The sequence below is a fragment of the Cornus florida genome, unplaced genomic scaffold (assembly GCF_030987335.1).
Source record: "Cornus florida cultivar Cherokee Brave unplaced genomic scaffold, ASM3098733v1 CherokeeBrave_3.0.0_Hap2_Chr01, whole genome shotgun sequence".
In the NCBI taxonomy this organism is placed as follows: Eukaryota; Viridiplantae; Streptophyta; class Magnoliopsida; order Cornales; family Cornaceae; genus Cornus; species Cornus florida.
This window is the reverse complement of record NW_026775571.1, coordinates 42979615-42991682: the sequence shown is the minus strand read 5'-3', so window position 1 is coordinate 42991682 and position 12068 is coordinate 42979615. Positions and strand designations below refer to the sequence as shown.

At 35.6% G+C, this 12068-nt stretch overlaps 1 pseudogene; it reads left to right on the top strand.

Annotated features, from left to right (window-relative positions):
• LOC132271367 (plastid-lipid-associated protein, chloroplastic-like) overlaps positions 1–12068 on the top strand; it is a 61662-nt pseudogene that overhangs the window by 17672 nt on the left and 31922 nt on the right.

Genomic DNA, 12068 nt, shown 5'->3' with positions numbered 1-12068 from the left:
TAACTTGTTATTCCTTATTTGATTTCCTATTTTGAGCTTAAGATGTAGCTTTGTGAAAGCATGCTTCATCCGTTGTATTGGAAGTTCCGTTGTTGGTTAAATTGCATCGATATCATAATTTGTGTTTTGATGTTCAAATGTAGTTTAGGAATTACCTTATAGATTCATTTTGAACATAGACATTAGGTGTCATGACCCACACTTGTTGTTTTCGTATTTTGGATTTCAAGTTGAAGACTTTGAGAATCTATATCTTATTGCCTTGTATAACATGTTTCCATGTTGTTTGAATTGCATGAACAATGTGATTATGATATAAATGATCTAGGTAGCTTAGGATGCTCCCTGGGTCTCATCTTGACATAGACGTTAGGTGGCATGAGCCCCTTTAACATGTTTCACCATAAGGTGATAAAATTGTAAAATGCTAGGTCGATGCATGCTCATCTCCTACGAGTAGCTTTATGTTACTCACCCCTACGATACTAGGTTCAGGTACAGGACTCAGGATTTGAAGATTCCATTGCTCCTTGGATGGCTTACAATTTCTAAGTTTCTATTTTATGCAAGTGTTAGCATAAGATGCCTCTTTGTAGCCCTATTTGTTTAAACTTGTATTCGTTGATTCATATATGTAAAGTGTACGTAAGTGCACTCTTTTCAATATATTTAACATGTATGAGATGAAGCCGGAGGCAATGACATGTATCTCGTTTTTTATGCACTTTTGTTTTCAAAGTTTATTATGAAAATATTGTAAAATGTTAAGTCACTGCTTTATAACTTTCGCATCGGATGTTGGAATTTCATATCTTTTCTGTCCGGACTCAGAATCAAATGATTCTTGAGTCTAATTTTGTTCATTTTTCGTTGACCTTCCAATGGTGTGCATGGTGGCACCCTTTTCAGTGAGAAATGACCATTTTGCCCTTAGTTCATCTCTTTTCGGGTTAGGCATTCTTGCTTCATTTGTTTGGCTCATTTGAGTTCCGTGGCTTCATGGAGAGTCATTTTGGGGCCTTAAGGATGACGTACATCTTTTGAAGTCATTTGACTTCTTTCACTTCCGCATTTCAGGTCCGCTATCGGGTCAACTTCCAGTTTATCACTAACGCACCGGGTTGAGAAATCCGAGTCGTTACAATAACACAAGATGAAAGAGATATATGAGATCAAGCTCAATAGAAAATATGAAAGTAGCATGACTACACATAAGGGCACAATGGTGAAAATTTTTTATATTTTTCTTTTTATAAAAGTACGTACAATGAAATAAAATGCAAGAAAAATAAAGAAATAAAAATGAAAATGAACATGTATGATACAAGAGATAAAAGACACAGTGTGTCATGTGGGTGCTAAGTTTAAAGTCTCTAGTAAGACGAAATACTACTTTGAAAGATTATTTTTTTATATATATATATTTTTTTTTAGACATAACAAATATGTATACAAACAAAAATAAAAAATGCAAGTAAATAAAAGTGTAAGGAAATAAAGAATGATTTTTTTTTTTTTTTTTTACAAGAGAAAAGTAACTAAATAAAAAAAAAAAGAAAAAGAAATTGACAAAAGTAAAAGAAAATAAAATAGAAAGTGGAAAAAGTCAAAAAGTCATAGGGGCAAAGTTGTGATTGATCCAGTGGAAAACTGGATCGATCAAGGGATACTTGGATCGATCGGATGGAATGTTCGAATAATACACAGAGAGATGAAATATGCGGAGAATCTTCGCATGATGGAACAAAAAGATGAGAGTATGCAGAGATGATATTCGATCAATCGAATATCTCTTGTGATCGATCGAACATGCACTAAATGCCTAATTTTGAGCTGAAAGTGCAAAAAATCCTATGCTAAGCCCCAATGATGGTAACAAGAATGGAGATTGGAAAATGGATGGAAGAATATACACAAGAACGAAAAATAAAAAGAAAAAGAAATGAGGGAGGAATAAAGTTTTGAAACTCTACGAATACTAGTGTTTAATGTCTCTAGTAAGACGTTGGGTCAACTCAATAATCAAAAGAATTAAAAACCGGATATGAAATATCTTTATTGATCTTCTTTTTACTTTTCTCATTTGATGCCTCATTTATGACAATATACACATTCTCCAAAACAATGACTTGAAAAGAAATGAAAGAGATGATTTTGTTCCTTTTATCCACGGTCTTGAAAACAAAATCAATGATGATTGGCCTTGCCTCTTTGTTGTGTTCTTGAAACACATTCAAATGATCATTCACTTTGATAATTGGTGAGGCAATGTCTTTCAAAGACTCATTTGGAATATCAAAGAACACCTTCTCTTTATCATTTTTCTCTTCTTCAAAAATCACCATCTCCCTACCTTCCAAGTTAGCTAAGAAGTCCATTAGAGAGTTAACTTCCTTTTTGGAGCTTTAAAGGTCAAAACCACAATTTTTATACATTTAAAAAAGGCATGTCTCAAGAGGGTCTTTTGAAATAATGGAAGGAAGGTCCTCTTCAACAAGTTCCTCATCCTCCTCTCCTACCTCTATAGTGGTCAACATCTCCTCACTCTCTAAAGTATTAGTGGCTGGAATTAAATCATGATCAAAATGAGGAAAATCCTCATAAGTCATGTTGTGCTCTATTGGATTAGCCATTGGTGGACTCATCAACTCCTCAAATTGCTCACTTGCTACTTCTTCCTCTTCATTTTCATCATCTTCATCTATATAAATTGAAGTTCTTGCCGTTTTCTCATTTGCCTCTTCCTCCTCCTCTTGATGAGAAACAGCACTTCCAATTTGCTCAACTTGAGCTTTAAGCTTGGCTAAAATTTGAGAATGTGAATTAATAAGTGGAGTTTGTGAAATATGCACATCAAGTAAAGCTAACATTTTTTCTTCAAATCCGGGTGAGTACCTAGAAGGTGGTGGAGTTGGTTCATCATAACATAGTGGGGGAGAATAGTAGTTACAAGGAGGATAATGAGAATAGTTAAGTCTATAATAAGATGATGCATGTTGAAATGAATTGGATTCAACCTCATAAGGATCAAAATATGGTGGAGGGATATAAGGCGATGGGAAGTAATTTTTCCCTAAACTTGGATCAAATAACGGCTCCGTCCATATTCAAAATCCAAATGCAACAAATAATGGCCTCCACATGGGACGATGCTTGGACAAAAATTTAAGCAATAAAATTAGCCTCAACAAGGGCTATCACAAGCATGCAAAGAAGTGAAACAATTAAACTACGAGATTTTCAAGAAATGCTCACAAAGGTCCTTAAGCAACTTCAAATTCCAAGCTCCAATGATTGCTCTAAGATCTAATGTTTGACTTCCTTGTAGTCAAGTACCTAATTGAACAATTAATATCAAGAATGAGAAAAGAAAATATAATGAAAAATAAATTAAAAATAGAAGCAATCGAATGAACACTATTGTCTAGTCTAATTGCAACAAAACTGTTAATTCTCGACAACAGCATCAAAATTTGACGAGTCTCGCCCTTTCCTCTAAGTGATTAAGAAAACGGACTTTTTAATGCGAGAGGTCGCTTCGCAAGGTCAAACTATGAATGTGGTTTTGAAAACCTTTCTATTCAAATTTACATTTATAAAAACCACTACTACAACTAATGAAGTATAGCGAGTAGTGATCGTCTACAGAGATTATACGTGTTGGGATTTAACTTCGACTCTAATGTATCAATTGATACAAAGTGAGAGATTGGTTAATTAAACTAAGATGCAATGAAATTAAAATGCAAGAAAAGTAAACTAGTGAAAGATAGGGATTTAAGAGATATGAAGAGAGATCTTAGAGTGTTGGAATCACCACTAAGCTCATGTAATTAACCACTTGCTTTTCATTAATGGGGAATACATTGTTGCAATCAAGATGTGACCATAAACATAAACACAATTTGCATGTTTTAGTTATTCGATTTATTTCAGTTCAGTTATTTTAGTTAGGATATTATTTGGGGTCCACAGTATGGATTCCCGAATTGTAGTTTAAATAATTATTGGTATCAGAGGATTGGAGGATTTTATTTTGGGATTTTAATTATTATTTATTTAAGGATTTTTAAATAAGAATTTATTATTTAGTTCCCTTCAGCTTATTATTTATGTATTTCTTTTTTATTCCTTTTGTTTTTAAATGCTTGTTTAAATATTAATTGTTTGATAACTCTTGTATTCTATGCTCGGATTTGATCACTCGTGGCTCTAGAATCAAGGAGTATCACACCTACCAATTCGTCCAAATAACAAGAAGATCAAAATTGTCCGAGGTAAAGTCATTATATTCTGACTTCACATGTTTATCAGGGTAAAACACACACACACACACATATATATTGTTGTTTAGAATATTGTTTAATGTAGCTGTAAAATGTGATAAAGAATTCTTGCTTGAAGCAATGGAAAACTTTAGAGGCCACTGCAGTTGGTGACATAATATTTATCAAATGTTTTGATATTATGGCTCAGTTTATTTGGATGTAAAATATTTTTCAAAAATTTTTATTTTTTATTTTTTGGTGTTTGGTTTGTCGTAAAATATTTACGAAGAAAAATATATATTAAAATTTAACAAAAATAACATATTCATCAATTTTCGACAAGTTATTTTACATACCCAATCCGATAGATTCGACATCAATCTCGACTTAGACCTTTGCCATCGAAAAAATAAAAATAAAATAATGTTTTACCTAAAAAAAAATATTTTCTAAAACATATATTTTATGTCGAAACAAACCTTACCAGAACTATGCTGTACAATTTTCGAAATACTTCCAGATGGTGCCCCCAACGAATCAATAAATGGTCATAAAAACTTTTGTTTTGTCTTGATAAAAGATAAATAGGAAGTTTCCAAATAAAATATGAGTGTTCTACGTAACACATACACGTGGTCTATTATATACTTTCTCGGGTCATGGTACACTGAATCAATGAGAGACTTAAAATGGTGGGGAGGTCCGACTAATCAAAAGTTGCTGGACAATAAATAAAAAAAAATGCTGAATAAAACTAAACATCAAATTTAAGTCTAAGGTCTATCAAAAATGAAAATTTTATATTAGATTCTTTAAAAAATAAAAATATCATGCAAATTATTGGAGCTAGAACTCATCCAAAGTACTTACAGTGAAAAATTATGCATTAACCTTTTCGTCACATTGTGAGTACTCACACCCCTTGTGGGGTCCACCATGATTGGTGGGCTATGAGAACTAGCAAAGTCGCGATTCAATGGTTTTAAAATTACTTAATTTATCGTTTTATATTGTAAGTTGGAATTGCTTTCAGTGAGTCAGTACTGCAGCCTTAGAATCTAATATTAACGCTAATCGAAAGAATAGTTGATTTAAAAAATTGTTATTCTTTTAATTTATAATGAATTATAATTGAGGTAAAATTGTTATTATAGATCTTTCCTTTTAAGGAAAAAAAATAAATAAAATAAAATAAAATAAATAAATGATATAACCCATTAGGGTCTCGTGAACAGATGTGTTTACGTAGAAACCACTTCTCACACTTTGCGGAGTCATTTAGCATTGTACAACTTTGATTGGTTTATGGCTTAGTAGCTTTAAGGACACGTAATTTTTTTATTATTTTTTATTTCTCATAAGAAACTCTTTATTATAGTCAGTTCAAGGTTTTCACCTCAATTATAATTAATGAAAAATTAAAAGAATAATAGTTCCTAAATCAAGTATTCTTTCAATTAGGTCAAATTAGATCATAACACTAGCTATAATAAAGTGAGGATATTATTCTTATTTTTTTTAGAGAGTAGTTGAATACTACTGCTTAATCTGTTATAAGTAACAAATTAAAAGAATAATAGTTCCTAAATCAAGTATTCTTTTTATCATTGTTTTCACCTATCATTTTCGTTCTTTTTCTTTGAATATTTTCTCTCTTTCTATCTGGATATTTATACAAGATAATTGAACTTGATTTCCGCCTATCCATTCCCTAATTCTCAAGAATTGGAGCCAAACCTCCCTTTCACGAAGCTAATTTGGTTACTTGTTGATTCTATGAGATTTTTATTTGTCCTTATACTGATTTAGTGGATTAATCGGCCTCTTTTGCCCGTCGGAATAGCCCTGTGTGTTGTCTAAGTCCGCATTATTGTGACCGCGTATTGCTCTATGCTTCGATGTAGTACTTCATATAGATGTCACAGTTTTACATTCGAAAAATTTCTCCAATGGTTGTTGTATTTTATATTTATATAACTTTTCAACCGCTGCTTTTGATAGTTGATTGTTATATTAAGAAATACCTTTTTATTTTTAAAATTTAAAATAGATAAACTATTACTAATTTTTCAAACTACACAATGTTAATTTCTAAACTACAAGTTGAATGAAAAAATTCCGTTAAAAAATATCAATACAACTCGGTCAACCTATTTTTCCTCTTATTATTATATTTCAATTGCGCATATAAATATGTGAGAATCAAATGAAAGACTATGATGGGACTGATAAACTAGAGTGTTGCATATCAGTTTTGAAAATTGATCCTATACTCTGAATTGTGTTTTGCTTTTATTAGTTTGCTCTAATATCCCATTCATTCTTTATGTTTTTTTTTTTTTTTTTTTTTTTTTTATAACAATCATTTTATCATTTTGGTGGAAATTAAAAGTCATAAAATGTATTTTATAGATTAAAATCATGTATAAACAGAGTCTTATTTGATCACAGGAATCAAATGTACAAATTCAAAATAAGAAAATGTGTGATGATTTAATCACACGAATTACATTTGAAATGTTTAAGTTAGAACTTGATGAGATCCATAAGTTGGGGTAGGATTAGAACAAAATGCGCAAGGCATTCTTACAATATTGGTAAAATAAAATAATAATAATAATAACTAGGCTATAATTTCTTTGCTAAGAATCGAACAAGTTTGTAAAGGGATGGACAAAGAGCTGCCATCTGTAATTTAAGGATCAGTTAGTTTATGAGTAAAAAAAATGTCCTAGTATATGTTCAATGAGATACATTTATATATGTAGAACAAAAATCTTCAAATTTTACACATCGATAACTCGATATCACTCAAATTCAATATTAGGTGTAATCAGTTCATTAGTCACAAAAACAAGAAATTCGACCGAATTTTTTTAAGTTTAAAGATGTTTATTCAAGTCTATTTGAAATTCTTAAAAATAAAAAAATAATAAACTAAACAACAAAAAATATTCACATTTTTCATCTGGTTTCAGTTTCCATTTCAAAAGATTCAAAGAGTTGAGATAATAATCCCTAACTAAAAAAATTAAAGGGCTGGCGGAGAAATGAGATGTAAAGTGGAGGGTTTAATTTCATGAAGAGAGAGAGAGAGAGAGAGAGAGAGAGAGATAGCTTAAGAGATATAGGCGAAGAGAGAGAGAGGGGTGTGGTAGGGGTAACCTTCACCGTCCCGTCTAAGGATGGCAACGGGGGCAATTCTGAATAGGTGTTCCTTTCTTTGCTCCCGCAACCGTTTAGAAACTCCCATCCCATTCTTGTGCAAAACCGCTTAAACGGGGGCCTTTCCATCTCATTCCCACCCCGTTTAATTTTTTTACTCCCGTGGGCACCCTCCCCATCCCATTTATTTCTAGAATTTCTCCTCCTTTTTAATTTTTTTTTTCCTACGAATACAATTATATAACTATTGAAGAAATTAATAAAAAAACATGGACAATCAATAATTTAACGAATTCAAGAGTATGGACGTTCTTAGTTCGTAGGGCTCTGTTGGTCTCTAGAACTAGGGCGAGCTAACCCAACCCAACCCAACCTAGAAATTTTGAAATTGGGCTTTAAATTCACAAATCGGGCTCATGTTCGGGTTAGGTTCAAAACAAAGAGACGTCACTTCGAATGGCACCGATGGGGTGCCAGCCAAGGACCCTCCGACGATCAAGTTAATACTTGTAATCGTATCACATAATAACTATGTATCTTTTGTTTAGGAGTTTTTTCTCATACCTTTATTGCCCAGTAAGATTTCCTTCTTATGGTCACTCTCCCTCGGTTTATTTGCGGGATCATTAACCCTTTTGACTTCCTTGTGCTAGGATTATCCTTACCTTATTGAACCACGTCGTTTTTCATTATCCTGGATAAGAAATATTATCAATCTTATCTAGTGAAATCGTTATATTTGATAACGAAATATTATCACTCAAAAGTAAAAGAGCTCTGGTCAACATTTAGTTACTTTTTATTATTAGGTCAAGGTAGGTCTATTTTTTCCTATCAATTACCACTAAAAAGATGTGTCTAGTTGTCTCCTTTTTATCCTAAAGTGGCATAAGGTATCTGAAAATTCAGTACTTTCTTAGATATTTATGTTACTCATTAATTGTCAATTATTACCATCAGTTGCCTTAAAGTGGGTCTTATTACAAACTTACTTTAGGCCTAACTATTTATTTTAAAAATTATTTTCAAAAAAAAAAAATTGATTATTTGGCAGAGTATCTCAACCCAAATACTACGCAAAACAACATGTGCATAATGAATTGTGTTATTGGCCTATTGCACAGTATTTCTGCTGAAGTGGCGGGTGAAAGAAATTTTCCAATGAGATAATGATTTTTGTTGGTGGGCTGGACCGGAAAGAACGACCTATGAGGCCGACTAAGTGAAACCCTTTCCATGGCAGATTAATGGCATATTGCTTTGTCTGGTGAGTCAGTTTATTCAGTCGGCTGGTAATAAATATCTAAGTTCTAAAGTACCCCCACCACTTAAGAGAATAACGGCTGAGCCAGTACTACTCTAGCGGGGATGAAATAGCCTTTTCATGTCATTCCAAAACCACGTACAATCTGTTCTCACTCTCTCTATATCTACGAATCGTTTGACTCAATTGTTGACTCTGTTTTTTTCTCACCCTACTAAAAGCTCTCAGATATGGCATGACTGTCTCAGTTCAATCATTTTCTATACAAACCCATTTCATTAATGATGCCTCAATTCAGTTCCAAAACCTCTTTCTTTCTGGCGAATTTGATTGGTTTTACGACCATAAAGTTGAGATAGAGGTTGAAGGTTTCCATCAGAGAATACAAGAAAGCCATATCGGTTTTTAGAGTGAAGGTTGTGAATGAAGAAGACGAATGGACACCGGAGGAGGAGGCATCAGAAATGGCGGTGGCCGAGGAGGAGGAGCTGGATAAGTTGAAGAAATAGTTGGTGTCTTCGTTGTACGACACTGATCGTGGACTGAGAGCAACAAGGGAGAAGAGGGGGGAGATTGTCGAGCTGTTTATGGAGCTCGAGGTCAAGAATCCGATTCCGGCACCAACCGAAGCTTTGACCCTCCTCAACGGCAAATAGATTCTTGTGTAAGTTCGGTGTGGAGGGAAAAATTTCCCTCCAATAAGAATGAGACACGTCACCATTATATAAATCTGTATTTAGGAGATCTCAGAAACCCATCCGGATTAAGCCCAAGTTACGTTGTGCTTTAATTCATTATCATTTATGTTGGGCCTCCAAAACCAGACAAAAGTATCGATCAGCCCAACATCACCGCTGTTGAAGTTTTGATCCATTAGTCAAGTCACTTACACCAAACCGCATCCGGCCCAAGTATAATTAAATATGGCTCAGTCATATTTAACAAAGGAGTCAACCCGGAAGGAAAGTTTTTATACAAAGCAAATTCTACATAAGAAATATCATACAACGGAAAGAACTCTATTTGTAAAGAAAGTCATTTATGGAAAGAATTGGAGGACAAGCAACGCGAGTCCTACCATAATTCTACCAACTTTTGTGTATAAATAGAGGCCTAGACCTCCAATAAAGGGGCAAGCAATTCAATTCTTCTATAGACACTGTTCTTGTTTATTATTATTGTTTGTTGAGTGAGTTCTATTATTTTCTCTCGATCGTAATTGGTTGAGCGAAATTTTGCACCTACACTTTGGTGTCGTCTGTGGGAACGTGTGCAAATATATTCCCACTCTTGTTTCATAGGTGAATCTTGCAACTACCATCCAGAATGTCGAATGGAGGATCTTTAATGGATCAACAGACAGAGTTGATATAGAAGATGCGTGAAGAGTTTCTACACCAATTTGACGTACTTCGTCAGGCAAACGAAGCAAGCGTGGCTTAGATCGCCTTGCTTCAACAGTAGAATAACACTCTACAAACGGCGATGGCTCAGTTGGCACCACTACCACCAATGGGTGACACAGCAGCACCCCCTAATCAGAATATTCCTCCGATTACCGGGCTTCCACCTAATGAGGCACGACCCAATGAGGCTCAGCTGAATGAGGTTCAGCAACAACAGAGGGCAAGATCCGAGGCTGTGGCTTCAGACAACGTCCCTCGTCGCGTACAAGACGAGCAAGTCGAATCCAGCCATAAGCTCACGGTGTGGTCCAATGGAATTCCAGATGGTGTAGGTGTTCTGGATGCCTTTGATAAGAAAAGACTCCTGAAGATTCAGACACCTGCTGAGATGGCTAGAGAACACAAAAATTCCTTGGTCAAAACTCCTTTCACTGACGATGTGTATCTGGTTGAGAGGCCCAAGAAATTTACCATGCCTTCTTTCACCCAGTTTGATGGAACGGGGGATCCTTCTCGGCACCTAGATCATTACGCTCAAAAGATGGCTTTGGATGATCATAATGACCCTTGGATGTGCAGAGTTTTTCCTACCAGCTTGACAGGAGCAGCACTAGAGTGGTTCAGGAATAGACCGCATAAGTCCATCCCGGATTACGTAACTCTGTGCACCATGTTCCTGGCACAGTATTGCGGGAATAAGAAGTAAAAGAAGAGCATTGTTAGCCTCTTCACCGTAAGGCAAAAGAAGGGGGAAACATTGCAGGATTTCTTATCAAGATTCAACATGGAAGCCTCAGAAATAGCAGATTGTCATCCCGCGACTACTATAGAGACATTTAAACTTGCGATGATTCAGGGGACGAAGTTCCACACTTCCTTGGTCAAATATTCTCCTCCCGACATGTAGACTCTCAATGCCAGGGCCCAGATCTATATTCGGCTCGAGGAAAATATAGCCCACCGAGCGCTGCACGCCACCCTCGTGACGGTGGAGAATAAGCCTCGAGAAAGAATTCCAAATGCAAAGATTCAGAAAAGCCAACGTACCTCAACGCCGATCACCCAGGCACTTGAGAAGAGGCAAAGGGTAGAGGAAGGATTTACACCTCTCCGAACTACCTTGGCTCAGCTCTTCCAAAAGAATAAGATAAAGTTCACAGCCCTGAAGCCAATAAAGCAACCCCTGGAGCAAAGGGACAAAAGCAAGCATTACGCTTATCATCGAGATTGCGGGTATTCAACCAATGATTGCAGATCCCTTAGGCGACAGGTGGAGAATATGATTGCCAAAGGTGAGTTGGCGGATTATCTCATGACAAAGGAGTATGCAAAGCCCCGCAAGGTAGAAGGTACGCAAGTAAAAGCCATTCATGCAATACATGGCAGGTCTAAAGATGATCAAGAGTTCGAGGGGGTATACAGATCCAGATTGAGGGCAGCCCACAAGCTCAAGAAGATATCCTCGGTCAATGCTATCGCTTCGGGTAGCATCAGTATTGGATTTGGAGATGGCGACCTATCCAGAGTTCAACTCCCCCACGAGGATCCATTGGTCATCAGTCTTTTAGTGGCCAATTGTATGATCAAGAGGGTTTTGATAGATCTAGGAAGTAGCGCCAACATCATCACAAAGACGGTCTTTGAGCAGCTAGAGATCCCGTCATTATCTATTCGACCTACCTCCAGCCCGTTGATGGGATTCGATGGCACAAGAGTAGATCCCCTTGGAGTAATAGACTTGTCCGTAACTGCGGCGAAGAGGACTCTGAAGGAGAACTTTATTTTAACATAAATCCATCCTTCTTATAATCTCATCATGGGAAGAGGCTGGATACACCGGATGAGAGGAGTTCCGTCCACCCTTCACTAGGTGATGCAGTGCTTAGCTCCGTACGGAAAAGAAGTGATTAATCTACGGGGCGATCAAGTCGCTGCGAAGGAATGCTATGTGTTGACACAGACTAG